The following is a 27,008-nucleotide window of genomic DNA, read 5'->3' as shown; positions in this document are numbered from 1 at the left end:
TCGGGGATCGTTGTTTGGGGCTTGACCTACTAGCGGTAGGTTGTTGACTTCCGGCTCGGAGTCGGATCCATCAGAAAAGCCTTCTGCGAGGTGATCATCCAAAGGGATTGGATGCTCATCTTCGGGCTCTTCTTCGATCCACTCGGCATTGCCTTCATTTGTAAAGTACGGGTCGCCGCGATGGAATCCATCCATGATATCTATGCAAGAAAAGAGGTATAAGAATATAGTATATATGTAGCTAGTAGTACAAAATACACCTATAGTATTTTAAGTTTAGGCTCTACTGATCTTCTTGTGGTATTGTTGGTAAGTTTTTAGACTTGTTAACACATCACAACCATTCTAGGGCATATTCTACTCACTCCTTGGACCAGCATAGTTGATCAGGCTATGCCATTCCCAGTACTGACCATACATCCCCGAGCTCGCTTATGATATTTAACAATCGTAATACTTTTGTTCTTGTCATTGTGACACAGATTTTAGTATGAATGAAGATTAGTATACTTAATTAAATATTTTAATATTTAAAGTATAGACTCTTGGTCAGAGTGCTTTAATCCCTAATGGGTTTATAGTTTAGTATATCTTTTATGGGTTGATATACTTGATTCACTATAAACAATGCTCTGATACCAATCTATCACACCCCAAAACCAAGAACGACGGAAACGTTCTGGGGCGGAGGACGTCATGTAAAGTATCACAACACAGTAAATGTAAATAAGCAAACAACATCATCCATTGCATTAAATATATAATTTTAATACAAGTGTGTTCTGTACAGTTATAGACACCAAAATAATGTAAATCAAAATAATAAGATGACTCTTGGATGCGCTCCATCTTCTCAAAAGCTGGCCTCGGTACCATCCTACTGATGACCTGAGAATACAAGTTATTTTGAAAGCGAGTTTATCAGCATTAAGCTGGTGAGCTCATAAGTATTTTAGTGACGGTGTTTGTTATCAAAAACTTTGAAACTGTCTCAAGTATAAGTTGTAAATGTAAGCAATTGTTTGTAAGTGTTTGTAAAAGTTTGAATTTCTCAGAAAAACCTATATTTTCTATTAAAGTAGCCTTCTACCAAGGCTTAATCGTTTTGTATGCTCGTTTGTCGTAAAAGTATGTAATTTCCCAAGTGTAACTATTATTTAACAAAATATAATTTGTACATTAATGTTTAAGTGAAATAATCACTAAAAATATGAAATGGGTAAATCATTGTAGTACTGTAGTGTTGTATTATAGGAACTACTGTTGTACTAACTACCTTAAACCGGAATTATATTAAGGTATAATGTGATAAATTACACCATACTATCGACTGGTAACAACAACATACGAATGGTCGTAATAACGGAATGACGTTTGGCACCCAAAGACCTGCAGGTCCGGCTGCAGCTAGCAGCAAGGTGTAGGATAGTCAATCCAGTATAGATCTATACGCAAACTCACACTCTCCCTCCAAGATAATTTTGGCTACAACTCGGGCCATGACATTTAAGGCATGCTCCGATACAGTGGATCAAAATCGTTAACGTATTCTTGTATATGTAATGTTTCTCGTTCTAGTATAGTTGTATATGTTCTCTTTCTAGTATAGTTGTATATGTTCTCCTCCTAGTATAGTTGTATATGTTCTCTTTTTAGTATAGTTGTATATGTTCTCCTCCTAGTATAGTTGAATATGTTCTCTTAGTAATGTAATGTATAGACTCATGAATGAACTGACTCATTGATCTAGAAGTTGTAGTAGTGTGATCCTGTGTTACCCCGATGGTAACTTACTAATAATGTGTCTAGTACGCATGAATATGGAAGTACTTTTATGTCTATATATGTATATTTGATATATAATTAATATTGAAACGACCTTCGGATGGTTACCCGAAATCCCACCAGACCACATCCAAATCGAGAAAAAGGAAATAGGGCGGATGGCCTTCCTAAGCCCTTTAAACATTGCTTATATATCTATACATATATGGGCATGCAATTTATAAGAAGTAAAACAAAGTTTAATAAAAGCATTTGATAAGTAAAAGAGTTGGTAAAATGTTTTGAAGTAAAACAGTTTGATAAACAGTTTGAACGGTGATAAAATCATTGGTTTTCTAGTTATTAATCAACTGTGATTGATGCAATAACTATAAGTATTTAACTTGTATCCCCCCCCCATAAAGTATTTAAAACATTTAAAAGCATTTCAAAGGTTAATTAAAGGGGTATGAACTCACCTGTAGTGAGTGGTTCTGATGAGAATGTTGGATTTGGTGCTAGGTGTCAAGTGGTGACTTGAGTACACGCGCGAATCCTATTTAGCATATATTGGCACATATATGGATTTAATTAGTGTTATGAACAACTAATTGATGATTTTGGGACCACCTTAGGGACTAGTAAACACTTATAATAAAGTGTTACAATCATACATGATTGTATGAGGGTTTATAAGGCTATACAAGAGGGTGTATGGCCAAAATACACAATATATGTGTGTGTGCGGCCAGGTGTGCGGCCTAGTGTGCTGCCAGCACATGTGTGCAGCCATGTGTGCAGCCATGTGTGCTGCCAGGTGGTGTGTGCTGCCATGTGTGCTGCCAGATGAAGATCTTGGTGTTCTTGGTACCTTTTATGAAGATCTTCAAGGAGAATGGATGATACTTGAGAGGATTCTCGTGTTCTATGCTTGAAGAAGTGAAGGAAATTTTCAAGAATGATCTAAGTGTGGAATATATATAGGTGGAGTGTGTGGTTGGGAGTGTGTGAGGCCGCAAACAAGAGTGTGTGGCCGCACACTCAAGTGTGTAGCCGCACACTCCATGTGTTGGAGTGTTTGGCCCGGTTTTGATTCATACACTTCGTTTTAACCCTTTTTAACACTCCTACCTTAATTATATGATATTTAGAACGCTTCTTTAGACTCTAAAGGGTACTACCGTATAGTAAAATAAGTCTAATATTGTAAAGAATTGAAGAGTGCATGCAAGAAGTTTTTCGGGTTGTCACATAATCTAAGTATTAATTTATAAATTATGATGTTATATTATTATTTGCATTTTAAAAATGCAATCCTAAATCCCATCTATTTTCTTCGTGTCGATAAAATTATTCATTCTCTAAAATCAATTTGAAATTAAACATTTTTATTGTTAGTTGAACAGTTTATTTGTATTTGTGAATTGGGATTGTGTCTGTCATATTTGTGAAATTTTGTTTCACTTTGGAACTAATTTATATGGTGTAATATTTAGTTAATTTTTTTTATTTTAAATGGGTTATTTCAGGTTTAACTAATTTATTTAATATGTTGGGTTAGAAACTACATAAATAGATTAACCCAAAGACAACTCATTTATCTGAAATATTAGGTTACTTTGGAAATATTGACTCATTTAAAGGTGGTGTTTGGGATTTTTTTATTTAAAACAAGTTATGTTTATTTGTAAAAATGTTTATTAGCTTTTCTGGTGTTAAAACGGAGTTTAAAAAATGGATTAGCTTATCCCTTATCAAAACGTAAATAAACTCTTTTTTAGTGTTTGGTAATTTCTACTTGCAAATATCCAATGACGGTCAATTATATAGACATATATTTATAATAAGGTTAATATGGTAAATTTGTTTAAATAAGTCATAATTTGTTTTTGATAAGTTAGAACCCACTTACTTATCAAAAACTCTTTATTTGAGTAAATAAAAACTTTTAATTTTAGTCTATCCAAACACTAAAATTTGCTTATTATGGGTGCTAAACTGCAATAAACATATAAACATCTTAAATAAGCAATTTCAAACACACCCTAAATAAACAAGTTAGGTTGTGTGGAAACATTCAACTCAATTAATAAATAGGTTGAAACAAAACTTATACCCAATTAATAAATAGCTTGAACTCAAACTCAATCAAGATCCAAAAATTGTCACTATGTGTGACATGTTGCAATCCACCCCCCCCCCCCCCAAAAAAAAAGCCTCTCAGTATTGGCTTTTTGGTAAAGTTTGCTCCTTGAATGGTTTGTTCGCTAACTAGCTATATATGTTTGGGTTTAATTTTATTTAAATCCAGTGAATTTCTGCAGTTGTATGATTTTTATGGTTATTGACGATTGTCTAGGCATCAAGCCTACTAAAGCAGTTATCTAGCTTTTAATATTTCTAGCCACTTAATTGGTCAATTAAAATAACCTAACCATGGTAAAGAATCACCCAAACGATCCATTCATTATTTTGATGGTTTGATCAAGCATCACTTCACATGACTGACCTTTGAGTGGTTTTTCTATGTAGTTCATAACATATGCCTACCTCCCTTTACTGTTTTTTTAAACAACCTTTTCAGGTGTACCACAATGTTCCTAAATAAAAATAAATGCTTCAACTTGAATATGGTGGTGGAAGAGACACTAAAATTAAGCCCCACCCCACATCGGTGATCCCAAATGAAAGCTTAAACCATTATCAAATTGGTTGTTACGATATCCTTCCTAGGATTGTTTTTGTTTTTTTTAATCAATGGGTGGGGGATAGGAAGAGATCCAAGCACCTACTTGTTTGCTATATTGTTCTTTCTTTAAATATTCCACTAAAATCCAAGATTATGAGATGTCCTTGTTCAAATGCAACAATAGGGTTATAAAAATAGAGATGATGTAAAGTATCACTTGTTTAGAAAGATAATCTCAAATGCCCATTTTGATTTAAATCATCCTCAACCATAATACTATCTCCTTCACATATTCAATTCTCACCTCTTTGATAGATTTTTACATGGATCTTGCATACCAAACATGCAAAATACAAAGTTAGCAAATATTTTCCCAAAAAAACATATCTACAAACACGTTTACATGGATCTTGCATACCAATTAACATTTCCTACAACAAAAAAGACCTTTTCACAAATTTTATCACAAAATCCTACTACTACCATCATCCTAAACAAAGTTATATCCATAATTTGATGAAGCTAAATGAACAAGGAAAGAGAGAAAGAGAGAGAGGTAAGAAAATTATTTTCTTTTTACAAGCAATAAGCGAATAAGCAAGCAACTATCAAGTAGAGCCAGTCCTAGACATGAGAGACATGGCCTTTCTCAACTCCAATGATTTTAGAGACTCGGGAAAATTCTTCCCATGTACCTGTGGTGGGACCCACAACCCACCACTATGAGGCGATAACACCTATGATTGGGATGACCCACTTTCTAAAACTTCTTTCGCTTTCTTCACAAATTCAAAGAATTCTGCAACTTGACGAGCATACCTTCAAAAATAGACAATAAAAGTTAGAATTTAATATTATACGAGTAACAAATGTAATTAAAAATAGCTGACTGCTGCTTAGCTTCAATATCCTTTGAAAAATCAATGTTGGGTTCACAATCGAGAACCAAAGCAGGGACCTGATTGTTACATACACACACACAAACATAAATTCAACTAACAACTAACTAACTAACTAATAGGCTTAAGTAAACTATAAGGGTTCATTTTTGAATACTTGAGTGCATATGATTGCCTTCCAAATAGAAAACCTGATCTTTTATACTAGGATGCGAGGAGGCATCAATGTGAGGGGGAAGCTTGTTGACTGATAAATACCATGATTTCCAGTTTCAAATGGTAAATGCCAGCTCTCATGTTTTTCATGCAAACCAAGAAGATAATCAAGGCTTACTCTACCTTCTTCTTCTCTCTTGCGTAGCATCATTCATTTATGGCAGGTATCAGGGCTAGCTCTAAGATACATGAATCCATCTGGAATAAGTCCAAGGAGAGATGAAACAACTGGATCAAACCATGAATCATAAATGCTAATTTCCATCTCATTCATCTAGTTTGCTTCATGAATAGCTCTCACAAACACCTTCATCAAGTAAGTACCAAAAGTAAACAACCATCGGGAAAGGAGTTGTTGTAAGGAAGTACCAAAAGTAAACACATTCATAAATAGAATTGTACTTCCAATTTGTTTCTTATTAGGATGTTAACCTTTGAAAAATCAACCCATTTATAGTAGTGAAAATTGCTTTAAATCTGGATAATGTTGATATAATTAGGTGGATTTTTCAAAGTACAATATTATAATAGGAAGAAATGAAGGTAGTATGCTATGATATAATAAATATATCAATGGAAGTATAACAAACATATCAATGAAAGTACATTAATTTAACCATATTAAAAATAGAGAATTTATAGAACAAATGGCATAGTTTGTACCATTCTATCACTGAAAACACTTCTTTCCATCAACCTAAGAGCCTTAATTCCACCAGATGAATCTTTCTCCTGCATAATTGTAACACCCATAAAATTCAAGCCAATTTTAAACTTTTTCAAACACTTAAAAACCATTTAAGATTTCATCGTTTGTTTTCAAAATAATAATAATCAGAGTATCCCAGTATCAAATCATAAAATAAGGATGAGCGGTACGATCATGCCTTCGTCTTCCTGCGGTCAGCCGCTCTACCTTAAACAATAATCGATAAATGTAAGCTCGAAGGCTTAGTGAGTTACCCCCAAAATACCAACCGCATATATATATACATAACATCTCATATAACCACTACAGAACAGCATGCATAATGAGCCATCAGTCTGACTTGACCGAATCCCGGTCCTCAGTCTATCTGGACCGCTCTCCAAGCCTTCGGCACGTCTGGACTGCCTACTTTAGGCCTTCAGCCTATCCGGACCGCTCGCTAGGCCTTTGGCCTGACTAGATTTTTCCGGCCCGGGCCTGCAGTCTACCCAGTCCGCCCAGGGTGTCTTGGCCTACTGCACACAACAGGACCTGCCTCAACCCTTTACCTCAAACCAACAAACATGTGCACAAACATATAAACAATTAAACATGTTGATCTAACGGATAACTAACATGGAAACCATCCTGTAACCAGGATACCGATCTAAACGATTTCTAACATAGCAACCATCCTACAACCAGTATGTCAATCTAACAGATAACTAGCATAACAACCATTCTAAAACCAAGATGAAATCTAACAGATTACTAACATGGAAACCATCCTAAAACCAGGATGCAAATCATAAAGGGTCGGCCTTGGTTCCGTAGACCCTGTTGATATAGTGAGGAGAACTCACCTCACAAATGTCGTCTGGAACTAGAAAGCTCAACTCCCAGATCACCAACACAAACTCCACCACCTATATTCGAGACATCACAAAGTTCATAAATTCCCAAGATACTCCCAGAAGTCCAATAGTCAACCCTCGGTCAATGTCCAAGTCAACTTTCAAGGTCAACAGTCCATGTTGACCTAAACTCGTCGAGTACCCTTAGCTACTCGCCGAGTTCCTGGCATGACTCGCCAACTCGCCGAGTCACTCGAGTGGCTCGTCGAGTTCCTAGTGTTAGTGGTCATAACTGCTTGGCCAACCCGCCGAGTTTTCCCTTTACAACTCGCCATGCTCATACGTGTCCGAAGGTTAGGAAAACCCTAACCAACTCACTGAGTCATCCTACTGACTCGCCTGGTCTACGACAATCTCCAACGGACTCGCCAAGTTATTCATCCAACTCGTCGAGTACAGGACCATCCTCATGTGGCTCGCCGAGTTGACTATGCAACTCGCCGAGTCCCTTCAAACCTTCATCCATACAGGTACTTTTTAAGCCATGCAACGACTCTATATTGCAGATCCAAGCTTCTAAGGCATGTTTATCACGTAAAGTTGCAAACTTCACGTGCAGGCAAGGCTCTAGAGACTCTAAATGACCAATCCAAGCTTTCAATGGAGCTTTACACCTTAGGAGAGTCTCATTCTTGCAAAAGCTAGAAGCTTTATGGACTTAGAGACCCAAGAGAGTTCAGATCTGAAGTTGCAACCTTGGATCTTAACTCAAACACAAGAAAGGCTTCCTATTAAGCTAAAAAAGCCCCAAAATCCACCCAAAATAGGTCTAGAATGAAAAGAGGGTTAGGATAACGGCTTAATACCTTCCAAAAAGGATGCCAAATGAGGTAGATTTCTGGTTCCACACGTTCCTTGCTCCTAGTCAGTTGATCTCCAAGCTTCATCTCACCAAAAATCCTCTTCCCAAGCTTAAGAGCACAAATGGAGTACACTCACACAAATTAGGTTTAAAGGGTGTCAAGTAACTATAAAGGGGAGGATGGGGAAGGCCAATGATCCTTTAAATAAGGTGAAATACTCCGAGATTTAGGGTTTCATCTGCCAGCTCCTACTCGTCGAGTCCCTTCTTAGACTCGGCGAGTAAGTCACTAAAATATGTGGACCAACCCACTGCTACTCGACGAGTAAGGCATCTAACTCATCGAGTAGACCTTGAAATCAAAGAAATTCTTATATACATCAATACCTGAGAATCTGGGTGTTACAATTCTCCCCCACTTGAACTAGACTTCGTCCACGAAGTCTGCCACGGCGAACAGCTCCGGGTAATGCTCCCGCATCTCTGCCTCTGGCTCCCACATCCACTCAGACCCCCTCCGATGTGCCCATTGTACCTTCACCAAAGGTATCTCCTTGTTCCGTAGAACTTTCATCTTCTTCTCCAGTATGGCCACAGGCCTCTCCACGTAATTCTGGCGCTCATCGACCTGAATATCATCTATCGACACTACAGCCTCCTGATCCATAATGCAATTTCGTAACTGCAAAACGTGGAAAGTGTTGTGAATCCGAATAAGCTCCTTCAGTAGCTCTAGCTTGTAAGCCACCTTGCCAACCCTGGCAATGATCCTGAATTGCCCAAAGTAACGGGGGCCTAATTTCCCCCTCTTCCTGAAGTGAATCACACCCTTTCAGGGTGAGACCTTAAGGAGCACCATATCACCCACCTGAAACTCTAACTCGGATCGGCGTCTGTCGGCATAACTCTTCTACCGACTCTAAGCGGTCTGCAGGCGCTGCCTAATCTGCTGAATCTTCTCGGTAGTCTGCAAGAATACTTGCGTCCTGAAACATACCAAAAATACGACCCAAAATTTCATTTTAAAAATCATTTCACGACATAAGTATCATTACTATAATATAAAATCATAAAACATGTATCTCAAAAATCTCATAAGATCTGTCATCATTTTACTATCTCATATATAAAATATCAGAGTAAACTCCCAGGCTAAGAAAAATTGTGGTGTGCGCCATGCGATCATCCCGAGCCCTTCCCTTTGCTAGTGGAAGTGCCTAAAACCAAAACTAAAAATCGTATGCACGAAGCTTAGTGAGCTCCTCCAAACTACCACATACCATATAATAACACATATAACAAATACTGGGCCTTATCCACTGTATCGGGCCCCGGCCGGCATCAGACCAAAGTCCGGCATAATTTGGGCCTCGCCTGGCATCGGACCGAAGTCTGGAATAACTTCGACCCCACCCAAACTCGGACCGTAGTCCGGAATAAACTGAACATAACATGAGCATAAACATATAACATATAACATAAACATGTAACTGCTACATCGGGCTTTCCCGGCATCGGACCGAAGTCCGGAACACATAACACATAACATAAACATGCATGAATCACAAAGACATCAAGCATACATAACTACTTCTCGGGACCACCCCGACATCAGACCGAAGTCCGGAAACGTATAAATTGCATCGGGCTAACCCCCAACATCGGACCGAAGTCCGGAACTACTAACATCTAAACGGGTTGGCATTGTGGCCGTAGACCCATTCCTACTGGAAGGAAACTCACCTCGTGTGTCTGACTGCTGATACCCTGAGTGAGAATTATCTGGCTGCTGCTCCGGCGACTCTCCGGCTATAATTCCCATAATGATACTTAGTCAAAAACTAATAACTAATCTCAGGGTGAAATGACCATTTCACCTTTAGTCAAAGTCAATATTCTGGTCAAAGTCAACATTCCAGTTGACCAGGCTCGCCGAGTTGGCCTGCCAACTCACCGAGTCCATATTCTTTCATCTTCCCCCTAACCCGACTCTACTCGTTGAGTTTAGCAAAAAATCGACTAGTTCCCTTTCCAATCATATCATCAGGACAGTCCTCATCTGACTCGTTGAGTTCTTCCTGAACTCGTCGAGTTGTCTTCATCTTATGAACGTGTCTAGTTTGTGACCCGTTGAGTTGTATGAACAACTCGTCGAGTCCATCTTCATAAGTTGGGAGATGGTCTTGGACTCGCCGAGTACATTCTTGCACTTGCCGAGTCCCATGGTTTCCAGTTCCATGGCTTCATCCATTTCATTGAGCCCCTTCCCTGGACTCATCTAAATCCCTTCTGAACTAAAATGGGTTCCTCTGAGTCATAATAGTTTTGGGAACCGACTTACGATTCGCCGAGTCCCAAGAACGGCTTGCCGAGTCCATGCATGTCCAAGTTTATAATTCGATTTCTAATGTGCAAAAACTCATCCAGAAGGTAGCTCTAAGCTCCTAAGATCGGTATAACACGTAAAGTCATGAACTTTACATTCATGCATGGGACATTTATGCTCAAAGGACCAAAAATGGGGTTTATTTCATACTTGGGGTTCTCATGGCCATTAAGATGGCACCTTTATGCCATGAGGATCCTCCAAGGTTCCAGATCTGTGTGTAAATCGACTTGGGACGTCCAAGTCCCAAGTATCAATCTCCTTGGACCCAAAAACCTCATAAAGATGACCACAAGGAGATCTAAGAAACTACAAGTCAAGTATGAGGCTTGATTACTAGAAAGTGAAGAGAAGCTGATGTTGTTCTTGGATCTACAATCTTCACTTGAAGTACTCCTTCTTCCTCTTCTTCTTACAAGCTTCAAATACACCAAATAACTCTCAAAATCACAAAGAAAAATCAAGTTCACTTATGGAGGATTAGGGTTATGAGAGTGCTGCTCTGGAGGTGATGGAGGTTGAACAAGAGGCCTATAATGTTGCTTAAATAGGGTGTAAACCCTAAATATTAGGGTTTTCCCAGACTTGCCTACTTGTCGAGTCAAGGCGTGGACTTGTCGAGTAGATCACTTAAACCCACGTCCAAACCTAGAATCTACTCGACGAGTCATGGATACAACTCGTCGAGTAGATCTTATAAAATGACATTTAATGAATTAAATACGTACTAGAAACGGAGCGTTACACATCCGTCCCATCACTCTATGTCCAGCCTCACCCCAACAAACCGAGGCGCGACATCTTCGCCCATACAACAGCTCGAAAGGCGGGGCGCCAATGCTGGAATGATAGTTGTTGTTGTAGGAGAACTCTACAAGGGACAGGTGGGAATCCCAACTCCCACCAAAGTCAATAACACATGCCCTCAACTTATCCTCGAGGGTCTAAATGGTCCGCTCACTCTGACCATCGGTCTGCGGATGAAATGTCGTACTAAAGTGTAGCCGCGTGCCCAGTTCCTCGTGGAACTTCTGCCAAAAACGGGAGGTAAATCCAATATCTCGGTCGGAAACAATAGAGACCGGAACTCCATGGCGAGCGATGATCTCGCGAACATACACGTCAGCCAACTTCTCGGCCGAAGAACTCTCCCGAATAGCCAAGAAATGGGAAATCTTGGTCAATCGATCTACGACGACCCATATATCATCAAATCCCTTTGTTGTCCTCGACAACTTGGTAATGAAGTCCATCATGATCTATTCCTATTTCCACATGGGAATCTCTAGAGGCTGCAGCTTACCATGCGGTCTCTGATGTTCGGCCTTGACCATCCTGTAGGTCAAGCACCTCTCGACATACCAAGCAATTTATCGCTTCATACATGGCCATCAGTAACTCAAACTCATGTCTCTATACCTATTGGTGGCCCCCGGGTGAATAGAAAAATGAGACTTGTGAGCCTCTTCCAAGACCGTCTGCCTGACTCCACCAGACATCGGAACCCAAAAACAACCGCATCGGGTCAATAATCCCCGGCTATCCTGCACAAATCGGGTGTTCTCACCCTTGATCATTTCCAGCGTCCAATTCTCTGATCGCATGCCCTCAACTTGGGCATCTTTGATCAAACTCACAAGCGGGGAATCCATTGCTATCCTCATACATCTCGTTGGGGGGAAAGACCCAGCTAACTTGCGGCTCAAAGCGTCTGCCACCACATTCGCTTTACGGGGGTGGTAAAGGATCTCACAATCGTAGACCGTAACTACATCCAGCCACCTGCGTTGCCTCATGTTCAGGTTTGGCTGATCCATAATATGCTTCAAGCTCTTGTGATTCGTGTATATGGTGCAACGGACCCCGTATAGGTAATGTATCCATATCTTGAGAGCGAACACTACTCCTCCTAGCTCCAAATCATGAGTAGGGTATCTCGTCTCATTCGGCTTTAGCTGCCGCGATGCATTGGCTATTACTCGTCCTCTCTGCATGAGGACCACCCCCAAACCTGTGATGGATGCATCACAAAACACCACAAAGTCCTCAAATCCCTCCGGGAGTGTCAAGACTGGAGCCTCACATAACCGCTGTCGGAGGGTCTCAAACGCCCTCTGCTGCTCAGGGCCCCACCGGAAATCCACCCCCTTCCTCATCAGACGAGTGAGGGGTACTGCAATCTTGGAGAAATCCTGAATGAATCTCTGGTAGTACCCCGCTAATCCCAAAAAGCTCCTGATGTCTGAGGGAGATTTCGGAACCTCCCACTGCATGACCGCCTCGATTTCGGCCAGATCGACCAAAATCCCCTCCTGGTTAACTAGATGCCCAAGGAACTGGACTTCTGACGAGAAATCATGTTCATTTCATAACTTATGAATTAAAGGTTCATAAAATGAAGACTCTTCATTTTCATGTAACTTATGTGTTTAAATGTGTGTGTTAAAGAAAGTGACCTTTGGATATCCATAACTTGAGGACAAATTATGGACTCCATTAAAACACATAAATGATCAAGAATTAATTCTAAACAATTCAGCAAATAATTCCTATCATCTTCTAAATTCATAAGAACATGAACATGATCATCAAAATTTCAAGAATTATATGAACACATAAAAATCATGGAATTTTGATATATGCTATTGTAAATGGATTAGAACAACCATTACACCAACTAAAACAAGTTTTACAACACCAAAACAGTTTAGGGTAATGTTTCTAGTCCATTTTCAGCAGCAAAAGTCGAAAATCTGCACTCTGTCGCTCCTACTCGGCGAGTAGGTTGAAGATACACATGGACTCGGCGAGTCCCCCCATGGACTCGGCGAGTTCATCAGGCAGACATCAAGTTTTTCGACTTTTTCAACTATTTTGCATCAAGTATCAAACAAGCAAGCCTAGGCTCTGATACCACTGTTGGGTTTTGAGCAATCTAACACTTCCTAAGTGTGCATGCAACCCTAATAAACCTTGGATCTATGTTTGTCTAAATACATGCAAAATAATAATTTTTCCAAGGTTCATAACCTATCTAACATGGCATGGGGAACATTTCAACATAAAAGAGTTAGAAGAGATTACATACCTTTTTGATGAGTTTGATTCTTAAGGAGTTTGAGGGCCAAGCACCAATAGTGTGAATGCCTCAAATGGAATCACAAATCACCACAAACACTTGGAAAACTTTGAGAGAGTATACACACTAGCAATTTTCGGCCACACACAAGCACACACACACACACTAGTTCACTAGTTCCATTTCATGCACCATAACCATGCTTATATAGTGTACATGGTTAGGGTGAAACCCTAATAACCCATGACCTTTCCTTTTCCAAGGACCCATGGGTTAGAAGCTCCATGGATCATCCATGGACTTCCATCCAAGCCTAGCCCATTAACAAATGAGTGTTAGCCCACACCATATAAAACCAATAGCCCATAATCTAATTAGTCTTCCTTTTAATCTCTAAATTAATTCATAATTAATTTAAGACTAAGACTAATTAAATAACATAACCTCATATTAATATATTATAAATTATAATATATTAATAAACATATGTGTATAACTCTCATAAAATTATCCATAAATTGTTCGGGTGAAATGCAACCCAAATGGACCATGCCGGGTCGGGTCAAGTATATACCAAATAAGTTATGGACTTAGACACCTTATCCAACAGACTCCCACTTGGATAAGTCTAATAACTCTATTTGCCTATATAACTTCAGGAACCAACCAGCAATCGTAGCTCTCGAAAACTCTGTTGAACTATGAAGCGCCATTTTAAGACAAGTGATCATATAATCCTCTGTTCTCATGATATCAGCCGGACAAACACATGGAACTATGTCTTGCTTATTGTCTGGCAGTTGTTTCTCGAATTCCGATTTGTTTGACAAAGAACTTTACTGAACACATCAGTTTAGTTCTGACCAGGCCCGGTACATGGGTCAACATAAAATCATCGAGGGGCCCAGATATCGCTTCTATTTCTAGAAGGAACAGATAAACTTCGACTCATATGCTTGTTCTACTACTTGTTGAATTGTACACAAAGGCACGTTTTATAACATCAAGTTACTGATGCGTTTTCGTGCAATCAATGCACAACCAACTCATAGGTAACAGCTCATATCTCTAGGTTTGAAGACTTATATGATATTATCGTCTCACGATCACTCGAGATAAATTCCATGAAGTGATACAAGTGAGCGTGGGTTTATACCAATACTCATAACTTATGAGTACTCATGAACGTTGCAGCAACCATTTCCATGTCTAAACACCTTTAGCCATCTACAATCCCAATTCATGACAATCTTGATTCATACCTACTTCCGACGTATGACCGATTGTGGAGGTTTGAATAAGTTAATTATTCTGGAAGTCAAAACATGCAAAACTGAAACAATAGTAAATAATTGACAATGATAGTAACACTTTACTCATAAATAAATCACAAATTTTATTCATCATCAAACGTCGATTACATTTTACAAGTTTCAGGAAAACTATCTAATCTGTAAAACTAATATCGTCCCTAAGCCCGATGTGCGTCGCATGCTGACAATGCTTAACCCTCGTCAGTCCCTTCGTAAGGGGATCTGCAGGATTCTCATCCGACGATATCCTCCTTGCCACGAGGAGTCCTTCTTCAATCTTGTGTCTTATGAAGTGATATTTTCTGTCAATGTGTCGGGATCTGCCATGATCTCTGGGTTCCTTGGCTAAGGCAACCGCACTATTGTTGTCACAGAAAATCTCCATAGGTTCTTTAATAGCTGGTATAACTCCAAGGTCTCCGATGAAGTTCTTTAGCCATATCGCCTCCTTTGCTGCTTCACTCGCTGCTATATACTCTGATTCACAAGTCGAATCAGCCACCGTCTCCTGCTTGGAACTCTTCCAAGAAATTGCCCCTACATTTAAGGTAAAGATCCAGCCCGACTGAGAGCGGAAGTTATCCCTATCAGTCTGAAAACCAGCATCACTATACCCTAATACTCTCAAGTCATCACTCCCACCAAGGGTAAGGATCCAATCCTTAGTCCTCCACAGATACTTGAGAATGTTCTTTACCGCGGTCCAATGAGCCTTGCCAGGGTTCCCCTAATACCTGCTGACCATGCTCAAAGCAAATGCCACATCAGGGCGGGTACAAGTCATAGCATACATGATCGAGCCAACAGCGGAAGCATACGGTAATTGGCTCATCTCAGCTATCTCTGCCTCTGTACTCGGACTCTGAGTCTTACTCAGTTTGGCATTACTTTGGATCGGTAAATCTCCTTTCTTGGAGTTCTGCATGTTGAACCTTTTCAACACCTTATCCAAGTAGGTACTCTGACTAAGTCCAATTAGTCTTTTACTCCTTTCTCTTAATATCCTTATCCCTAGGATATAGGCAGCCTCCCCAAGGTCCTTCATAGCAAAGCACTTCCCAAGCCAGGACTTAACCTCCTGCAAGGTTGGGATGTCATTTCCTATAAGTAGTATGTCATCCACATACAGTACCAAGAAGCTAACTATACTCCCACTAGCTCTGACATACACGCAAGACTCATCTTCACTTCTCGAGAAGCCAAACTCTTTTACCTTCTCATCAAAACAAAGATTCCAGCTATGAGATGCTTGTTTTAATCCATAAATGGATTTCTCAAGCTTGCATACTCTATTAGGGTACTCTGCACTGACAAAACCCTCTGGCTGATTCATATACACATCCTCAGCCAACTTTCCATTAAGGAAAGCGGTTTTGACATCCATTTGCCATATTTCATAATCATGAAATGCTGCCATGGCTAGCATAACCCTAATAGACTTAATCTTGGCTACCGGCGAGAAGGTTTCATCATAATCAATACCCTGAGTCTGAGTAAAACCCTTCGCAACCAGTCGAGCCTTATAAGTATGCACTTTTCCTTCCCTGTCGGTCTTCTTCTTGAAGATCCATTTGCACCCGACTGTTTTACGGCTTGGTACATGGTCAACCAAGTTCCAAACTTGATTGTCATACATGGACTGTATCTCGCGGTCCATAGCCTCCTTCCATTTAGCAGACTCCGGGCCTGCCATGGCTTCCTTAACACTGCTAGGTTCATCCAAATTTACCAGTGTACTATCACTGATAAACGTATCACCTTTCGTAGTAATATGAAAGCCATAATAAAACGAAGGTGTGTTCCTAACCCGTGTGGAACGCCTCGGAGGTATAGACATGTCAGCTTGCTCAACAGGAGTTTCCTCCTCAGGTTGATTGCTAGTGTCTGAGGTTCCTTCACCAATTGCTTCTTGAATTTCTTCAAGATCAATTTGCCTCCCACTGTCTCCTTGGCTTATAAATTCTCTCTCACGAAAGACCCCTCTTCTTGCTACAAAGACCACATTCTCACTGGGTCTGTAGAAGAGGTAACCGAAGGATTTTTGTGGGTAGCCGATGAAAATACACCTTTCACTCCGGGGTTCGAGCTTATCATGAGTTTCACGCCTCACGAAAGCCTCGCAACCCCAAATCTTGATGTGGTTCAAATTGGGAACCTTCCCAGTCCACATCTCATGAGGTGTTTTAGTAACCTTCTTTGTAGGGACTAGATTAAGGATATGGGCGGCAGTCTCTAAGGCATACCCCCAAAAAGAGATTGGTAGCGAAACTCGACTCATCATAGAGCGAACCATGTCCAACAAGGTTCGATTACGCCTCTCAGCTACACCATTCAGCTGCGGTGTCCTGCGAGGAGTCAATTGTGAGATAATCCCACACTCCTTAAGATAGTCAAGGAACTCGGTACTAAGATACTCACCACCTCGATCGGATCGAAGCATCTTAATGTTCCTGCCCAATTGATTTTCTACTTCCTGTTTGAATTCCTTAAACTTCTCAAAGGTTTCTGACTTATGTTTGATTAAGTAGACATACCCATATCTACTAAAATCATCAATAACAACAAGAGGTATGTGATCTAGATCTGATTTCTACCTCTCCCCTTCTCTCTCTATAGCCTCTCCATTTGCTTGTGGTGTTTGTGAGCCATTAAAGGCACTACACTTGTGGTGCTTGCTTTCAAGACTTAGGGTTTGAAGATTTAAATTGTTATTGCAATATAACAACAAGAGGTATGTGATCTAGCCTTCTATGTGATTTTCGAAAATAGCATGCTACATTAGGGTTTTATCCTTGTGTTCATAATGTTCTGTATCTAATAGTGAAAACATAGATCCAAATTAGGATTGCATGCACACATAGGATTGTTTGTATAAAACCCATCAGTGCTATCAGAGCCTTTGGTTAACTTGTTTTCAATTAGCATTATTCAATTGTATGAACTTCAAAAATTAGGGTTTATAGCCAATAGACCCTAGGAGGCCATAGATTTCGAGATTAGGGTTTCCTAACCCTAATTTGCGAAAATCTTGAAAGGGTTTTTTGAATCCTTTCCTTTTAATCCAAGATTTCGAAATCTAGGGTTTGCAAACCCTTAGATTTCGAGATTTTCCTCCTTCCCCAAGATAAGATCCTAAATTTTAGGGATTTGGATAATCCCATATCTTGTAATTATCTTTTAATAGTTAAATATGGTAATTAAAGAATTTGAATTATCCCCTCCCATTATTTTCGAAATTTAGAGGGATAAAAGGGATTAGGACGAGTTAATTATTTAAATGGTAATTATCCTCATGATTTAGATAATCCCTTATGATTTGATAATTTAAATTAAGAGTTTAATTTAAGATAATTATTAAATCAATGGTTTTAATATTTAAAATTTTAATTTAAATGGTATTAAATTTCGAAAATTTTAAATTGAAGATTAAAACCCTAGTATTTTGAAATGTTTAAAATACACCCTATACTATTATATTATTACAAGCTTAATATATATATATATATATATATATATATATATATATATATATATGTGTGTGTGTGTGTGTGTGTAAAATTAAAATGCTAGTCTTACCGTTAGTAGGCCTCATTCGTGAAGTCGGTCTATAAGTTGGGTATAAGGTTGCTGCCTATAAAATGGCGCTTAATGGGTGTACACTCACACCTACCGCTTGCTTGACTGGTGGAGCGTCGTTAGCCGAACGGGTAGGATAGGGCAATCCTCTCCTCATTAATAAGTATAATGAATCTATATAAAGTAACTAAACCTTTTTACAAATTCCCAATCCTAGTTACTTTAGGCAAAAGTGAAATTGATGCAATCCCATGAAATTACACTTTCCACCCTTGCTAAGAAGTTAGTGGAGCGTGTGTGGTTTACTGGCACACTAATTGGTTCTAAGCAAAGGTGGTAAAGGGTGATTCATTGTTTGTCATAGTTCGATGGAGCGTGTGTGGTTTACCGACACATCGAATAGGTGATTGTAACAATGAAGGCACCATGTATATTTGCATGGTTATTCACACCCACTTTGTGATCCTCGGCATCCCAGACACAAACGAGAGGGGCATATCGAGATTTAAACAAGCCATTGAAAAGTTCAATGTATCTCCAAGAAAATCTAGGAATTCTCAATACATTTAAAACTCAAGCGTATGTTTTTCATGGTGAAGAATTAGTGAATCGTCATTCACTTACCTGCAAATTATTTGCATGTTGGATTACGGCATCCCTTTTCTAATATGTAAATAATGTTGTTGGGTCCTAGCCCTAATTTTTCATTTTGGGTGTTTAATTAGGGATTCAATTCTAATCAAACTTTATCCTTTCTATTTATAGATGTCTAACGCAAACAACGTTGTTGCTAGCTCATTCACGCTAATGAGCCTTTGTCAAAAAGTGACTTTCGATGGATCGAACTTTAGCGAATGGATAAGATACATTCGCACGATCACTCGTTACGAGGACAAGGAGTATGTTCTCGATGAGAAGCTCGAAAAGATCAATCCAGAAACCGCTACTCCCAAAGAAATGGTTGTGTTTGAAACACATGAGCATGATGCAACAAAAGTCCATTGCATCATGAAAGCCACTATGAACTCCGAATTCCAAAAGTCCTATGAGGACATGTATCCCTATGAGATGCATAAAGACTTGATGGAGATATATCACCAAAGCGCGAGGAAAGAGTGCTATGAGATCATTACGAATATGATCACTGCTAAAATGGGAAGTGGAGAATCTCTTACCGTGCACTTGCAAAAGATGCAAAGGTATGTCGATCGTCTTCACAAGTTGAATGTCAACTTTGGGGAAGATTTGGCTATCGAAATTGTTCTTCACTCCTTGCCCTCATGCTACAATCAATTTAGGATGACCTACCACATGAATAAGGAAGAGGTCACCCTAAGCAAACTCCAAGGGCTCCTAAGGACTGCTGAGAGCAACCTTAAGGACAAGTCTGTTGCACCAACTCCTAATCCATCCGCTGCTCCTGTTTTGGCTATAGGGCAGGGAAGGGGCAAGAAGAGGAAGGCTCTGTCAAAGAGCCACCGCAAGGGAAAGTCCCAAGATGGTTCCTCTTCTAGTGGGACCAAGGTTGATCCTGCGAAACCCAACCCTAACCCAAAGGAGGCAGAGTGCCATCATTGCCACAGAATAGGGCATTGGAAGAGAAGTTGCCCGGAATATCTGCAAGCCATCAAGGATGGAAAGATCAAGCCATCTTATGCAGGTATATACACAATTAAATATAATGATTCATCTCATGCTATTTCTTGGGTTCTTGATATAGGATGTGGTTACCACATTTGTTCTGATATGTAGGGACTAGGAAGAAATAGGGATGTGGACCCTGGAAGAATAAATCTAATCATTTGGAACAGAAGAACGTCGGTTGTTACCAAGATTAGAGTGTATTCTTTAGTGCTTAGTAGTGGATTGAATTTAGATTTAAATAATTGTTGCTACTCGCCAGATATGGAAAGAAACATCGTTTCTTTTCATGGTTTATTTAGACAAGGATTTAGATATTCATTTAATAATGAGAATGGTTCAATTTATGCTTATCTAAATGGTGTTTTATACTTTGAAGCAATACCTTGTAATGGAATTTACGAAACTGTTATGGTTATAGATAACCTAGGAAATGATGTGTTGTGTATGATTCTTCCAATAGTATGGATAAAGCATCTTTGTGGCATTGTCGTCTTGGACATGTCAACAAGAAGCGCATAGCCAAACTCCAAAAGGATGGAGTGTTGGAGTCATTCGACCTTAGGGAAGATGACACGTGCGAATCTTGTTTACTTGGAAAGATGACCAAGTCACCCTTCACTGGCACATGTGAGAGGGGTGAGGGTTTATTGGATCTCATACATACCGATGTATGTGGTCCCTTTAGATCCACCACAAAGGATGGGAACTGCTTCTACGTGACTTTCACCGATGATTATAGTAGATATGGGTATATTTACTTAATTAAGCACAAGTCAGAAACGTTTGAAAAGTTCAAAGAGTTCAAGCATGAAGTGGAGAATCAATTAGGCAGGAAAATCTAGATGCTTCGATCCGATCGAGGAGGAAAGTACCTAAGTCTTGAATTCCACGACTATCTCAAGGAATGCGGAATAGTTTTGCAATTGACACCACTTAGGACACCGCAGTTGAATGGTGTGGCAGAAAGGCGTAATCGAACCTTTTTAGAGATGGTCCATTCTATGATGAGTCATGCTTCACTACCTATCTCATTCTGGGGGTATGCCTTAGAGACTTCCGCCCATATCATTAACCGAGTCCCTACAAAGAAGGTTGCCAAAACACCTCACGAAATGTGGACATGGAAGGCTCCCTCGTTGGCACATATCAAGGTTTGGGGCTGTGAGGTCTTCGTAAGACGAGAGACTCACAACAAGCTCGAACCTCGTAGTGAGCGATGTATTTTCATCGGCTACTCGCAGAGATCCTTTGGATATCTCTTCTATAGACCGAGTGACAATGTTGTCTTCGTTGCAAGGAGAGGGGTTTTCCGAGAGCGAGAGCTCATAAGCCAAGGAGACAGTGGGAGGCAAATCAATCTTGAAGAGATTCAAGAATCGAGCGATGAAGGAACCTCTACCGCTGGCGCTCAACCCAAGGAGGAAACTCCAGTTGAACCAATTGACGAGTCCTTACCTCTTAGACGTTCTGAAAGAGTTAGAGTTCAACCCTAGTTGTATGGTTTTCATATTACTACCGAAGGGGACATGTATATTAGTAATAGTACACTAGTAAATCTATATGAACCTAACAGCTATAAGGAAGCCAAGGCAGGCCCAGAGTCTGTAAGATGGAAGGAGGCGATGGACAGCGAGATTCAGTCCATGTATGACAACCAAGTTTGGAATTTTGTTGACAATGTGCCCGGACGTAAGACGGTTGGGTGCAAATGGATCTTCAAGAAGAAGACCAACGTGGATGGGAATGTGCACACGTATAAGGCACGACTGGTGGCGAAGGGCTTTACTCAAACTCCCAGAGTTGACTATGATGAGACCTTCTCACCAGTTGCTAAGATAAAATCTATTAGGGTGATACTAGCCACTGCTGCATTTCATGATTATGAGATATGGCAGATGGATGTCAAGATCGCTTTCCTTAATGGGAAGTTGGCTGAGGATGTTTACATGGCTCAGCCAAAGGGGTTTGTCAATACGAAGCATCCCAATAGAGTGTGCAAGCGTGAGAAGTCCATTTATGGACTTAAGCAAGCATCTCGCAGATGGAATCTTTGCTTTGATGAGAAAGTCAAAGAGTTTGGATTTGTACAAAGCGAAGATGAATCATGTGTATATGTCAAGGCCAATGGGAGTATAGTTAGCTTCCTCGTTTTATATGTCGATGACATACTGCTCATAGGAAACGACATCCCGAATCTGCAGGAGGTTAAGTCCCGGCTCGGGAAGTGCTTCGCTATGAAGGACCTCAGAGAGGCTTCCTATATTTTAGGAATAAGGATAGTGAGAGAACGAAGTAAGAGACTAATAGGACTTAGTCAGAATACTTACTTAGATAAAGTACTAAAATGTTTTAGTATGGAAAACTCCAAGAAGGGAGAACTACAGATACAGAGTAATGCCAAGTTGAGTAAGACTCAAAGTCCGAGTACCGAAGCCGAGATAGCAGAGATGAGCCGAGTACCTTATGCTTCCGCAGTTGGCTCGATCATGTATGCTATGACTTGTACTCGCCCTAATGTGGCCTTTTCCTTGAGCATGGTCAGTAGATATCAAGGGAACCCTGGCAAAACTCATTGGATTGCGGTCAAGAATATACTTAAGTACCTTCGGAGGACCAACGAATGGTTCTTAGTCCTCGGAGGGAGTGATGACTTGAAGGTGCGAGGGTATAGTGATGCCAGCTTCCAGACCGACAGGGACAACTACCGTTCGCAGTCGGGCTGGGTCTTTACCCTAAATGGAGGAGTAGTGACTTGGAAGAGTTCCAAGCAGGAAACTGTAGTTGATTCAACGTGTGAATCAGAGTACATTGCAGCGAGTGAAGCGTCAAAGGAGGCGATATGGTTGAAGAACTTCATTGGTGACCTTGGAGTTGTGCCTGCCATAAAGGAGCCTATGGAAATTTTTTGTGATAATGAAGGAGTGGTTGCCTTGACCAAGGAACTGAGGGATCATGGTAGATCTCGACATATCGACAGAAAGTATCACTTTATTAGACATCGAGTAGAAGAAGGACACCTCGTGGTTAAGAGGATATCATCAGAAGATAACCCAGCAGATCCGCTTACGAAGGGACTGAGTAGGGTTAAGCACTTGCAGCACACCAGGAGCATTGGGCTGAAGGATGATGTTAGTTTAGATTAGATAGTTTTAGAAACATGTAATAGATAAATGTTATTGACGTTTGATGATTAAATAAAGGAGTATTATTTATGAGTAAAGTTACTATCTTATTTTAATTGTTTAACTATTGTTTCACTTTGCATGTTTTGACTTCCTGAATAATTAAGTTATTAAGAATAATCGAATTATTCGAATGGTCCACAATCGTTCATATGTTGGAAGTAGGTATGAATGAAGATTTTCATGAATTGGTATGTAAAGTGTCTAAAAGGTATTAGACATAGAAAAGGTTTGCTACAACATTCATGATGCTTATGAACAAATTTTGAGCATTGGAATAAACCCGTGACAAAAAGTGATCGCAAGACGATAATATCATATGGTCTTAAAACCTAGATATATGGTTTTTATTTACTAATTGGTTGTGCATTGATAATGCGAAACCGCATCAGTAAATCGATGCTATAAAACGCATTGTTGTGTATAGTTGATTAGTGGATAAGTAAATGCATATAAGTCGAAGTTTATATGTTACTTCTATCCTAAGAGGGTAAAAGCGATATCACGGTCGCTCGATGATTTGATTTGACTTATGTGTCGGGCCTGGTCAAGACTGAATTGATGTGTTCAATTAAGTTCTATGTCAAATGAATCTGAGATCAAGAAACCAACTGTTGGACAATCAGTTCCATGAAATTGTCCGCACAATATCTAAACAGAGGACTATACGATCCCTTATCTAGAGGAAAGGTTACTGATGAGATCAGAGTTCAACAGCGTCTTTGAGAGCTATGATTACTAATCGAGTTGTATGTTACATTTGTGGTTACTAGACTTATCCAAGTGGGAGACTGTTGGATTAGTGTCTAAGCCCGTAACCATATTTGGTAAATACTTGACCCGGTTGCGCATGGTCCTTTTGGGTTGCCTTCACCAAAGCAACTTGACTAGAGAAATAAATAGAGAAAGATGTTATTATGATTTATTAATATGTTATAATTGTTTAATTAATATTGGTCAATAATTAATTAGGAATTAATTTTGTGATCAAGTGTAATTAATTAAACTAGAGGTGCTAAATTGTAATTATGTGATAGTTGCAAAGTAGGGCAATGGATATCCTTGTTAAAGGATGGACGAATTCAAGGATAAGAATATCCTTGAAATCGTCCAAGGTCCAAGAGATAAGGGTTTTTTCAAGGCTTATCTTGTGGTTGCTTGGTGGGCAAGCAACTAGATAAGGATAAGGACTAAAAACCTAATCTCAACCCTATATAAAGACCCCTAAGGCATAAGAAATCGTCCACAAAATCCCTAGGGTATCTAGATCTTATTTCTACCTCTCCCTTTCTCTCTCTATAGCCTCTCCATTTGCTTGTGGTGTTTGTGAGCCATTAGAGGCACTACACTTGTGGTGCTTGCTTTCAAGACTTAGGGTTTGAATATTTAAATTGTTATTGCAATATAACAACAAGAGGTATGTGATCTAGCCTTCTATGTGATTTTCGAAAATAGCATGCTACATTAGGGTTTTATCCATGTGTTCATAATGTTGTGTATCTAGTAGTGAAAACATAGATCCAAATTAGGGTTGCATACACACATAGGATTGTTTGTATAAAACCCATCAGATTTCTGGTTCCACACGTTCCTTGATCCTAGTTAATTGATCTCCAAGCTTCTTCTCACCAAAAATCCTCTTCCCAAGCTTAAGAACACAAACAGAGTACACTCACACGAATTAGGGTTAAAGGGTGTCAAGTAACTCTAAAGGGGAGGATGGGGAAGGCCAATGATCCTTTAAATAGGGTGAAATACCCCAGGATTTAGGGTTTCATCTGCCAGCTCCTACTCGTCCAGTCCCTTCTTGGACTCGGCTAGTAGGTCACTAAAATACGTGGACCAACCCGCTGCTACTCGACGAGTAGGGCATCCAACTCGTCAAGTAGACCATGAAATCAAAGAAATTCTTATATACATCAATACCTGAGAATCGAGGTGTTAGAATAACTCTTGTAACAAAGACATAATTTTGGAAGGTGTAAGCATACCTTTGTGGCTCAGAATAAAAGGCATCTAAAATGTTAAAATGATCAGGTCCAATATCCTACCATTTATCAATAGGTTCGGGAACAACCTCAACAAGATCCTGAAGCTCAAGAGTCTCATTAGCAATTCTCTTCAAGAAAGTTGTCTTCCCCACACTTATATAAAAGAGGAACGAAAAACGGGCAAACTTCAAATCAACGACCAAAAGCGCACACACCAAAACTAAGGTGGCAAAAGTTTTAAAAGGAAAAAGGTCACTGTTTTACTATTCATAAGGCCGCTCTCATTTGAACAAGGCAATCCGTGTTGAGTCGAATGTAAATCTCATCAAAACTAGTTATACGCAGGGTACGAGTCACATTAGACAACAATTTAGGGTTTTTGGTATAAACCCTTTCGCACTGTTTTCCTTCGTTTTTCATTTCTCGAAGACGCTCTATCGATACACACATTACGTCTCTCTAGCAGTAGGAGATGGTGAGGTATCAATCGTTCCTGTTCACTCAGAGCTGCCATGGGTGGCACATCGCCATTCCATCGGTTTTGTTGGTAGTGTATTTAGGGTTCCAATACAAAAAGGACATCGAGAAGCTTAGTAGCTGTCAATCATATGCTATGCTCACGTATTACGGCATACATTGGTTATCCGCAATTGTCGATCTTTGTTGGTGCTTTGCTGAGGTATCATCCTACTTTCGTATTTTGTTCTTAACATAGTCTAATACCTTTCACAACCTATTTACCCTTCGTTTTAATACCTTTCACAAGTTCCTCAAGAATTCCATCATATTGATCAATGAGCATCTTCTGTTCAGAAAATCTTTTGATTCTATATTGAAAGTAATCTTTATAGGGTCCTATGCTAGAATCAAGCTCTAAGATTCATGGATTTTTTTTATGTACACTTTAATGCTTGTTTTTGATGAGACCTCACCAGTCACACCAGAAGAAGCATGATTCAAGTAATAGAAAATAAAAAAAAATAGAAATAAGTAATTTGACTAGAAACTTGGCTAAAAGGGAGAAACTACAATTCTTAATTATTAATCGCAGACTGTAAAGTTTCAAGTAAACTTGAACCGATGAAAATAATCATTTTTCTGATATCTCTACTATTGTCTCCCCATGAGTATTGACCTTTGTCACTAAGCATCCTTACAAGGTTGACATCTGTTGGCAAATAAGGAGAATAAATTTATGTCATTCATGTAAAATAAACTAAAAAGAAAAAGGGGATAAATAATGAGTATCCTATTAAGCTATCCACATTTAATAATAGAAAAATACCCTTACCATGAGATAGACACACAATTGTTTAATTATGGAATGAAAGCATCAAGAAGGACTTATTTACAACACGATGTATGATGAAAGTCATAGAGACTGAAAATTCCACTTGGCTTGTACGCTTCCTTCATCAGAAATGAACCAAAGCACATAATAGAAAGAACAAATACATGATACATCTCATCCCCATAAGTATAACCAACCTTAAGCACAAAATAGTAATGAAAACCTATAAATTGCCATACAAAAAATTTATCTTGACCGAGAGGTTAGTTGAATGCTAAAGGGATGTAACCTCAAATTAGAAATTTTCAAACCTGAACCCCCAAACTACTTGTCTCTATATGAAGGTATGGGAGTGCATTTCTGAGAAGGTGGTTTCTAGGAACTTATTGACACTGGAACTTATCTGCTACCACACACTGTATCTCCCATTTGTGTATGTGACCTTATTCTCAGATTTCTTCCAGGTAAATAACTAAGGTTGCATTTAGTTACCGAAAAACAATTTTCATTTTCCATTTTCTATTTTCCATTTATAGTTTTTGTTTTCATTGGAAAATTTAGAAAACTCGTTTAG

At 39.4% G+C, this 27,008-nt stretch overlaps 1 pseudogene; it reads right to left on the bottom strand.

Annotated features, from left to right (window-relative positions):
- Positions 1-5,147: 5,147 nt before the first annotated feature.
- Positions 5,148-25,945, bottom strand: LOC145051676 (uncharacterized; annotated as a pseudogene).
- Between the last annotated feature and the right edge of the window lie 1,063 nt (positions 25,946-27,008).

Source organism: Lactuca serriola, chromosome 1, assembly GCF_051521515.1.
Source record: "Lactuca serriola cultivar US96UC23 chromosome 1, Lser_US96UC23_V15, whole genome shotgun sequence".
Lineage (NCBI taxonomy): Eukaryota > Viridiplantae > Streptophyta > Magnoliopsida > Asterales > Asteraceae > Lactuca > Lactuca serriola.
Note: the sequence above shows the minus strand (reverse complement) of the source record. Positions and strands in the feature narration are given on the sequence as shown.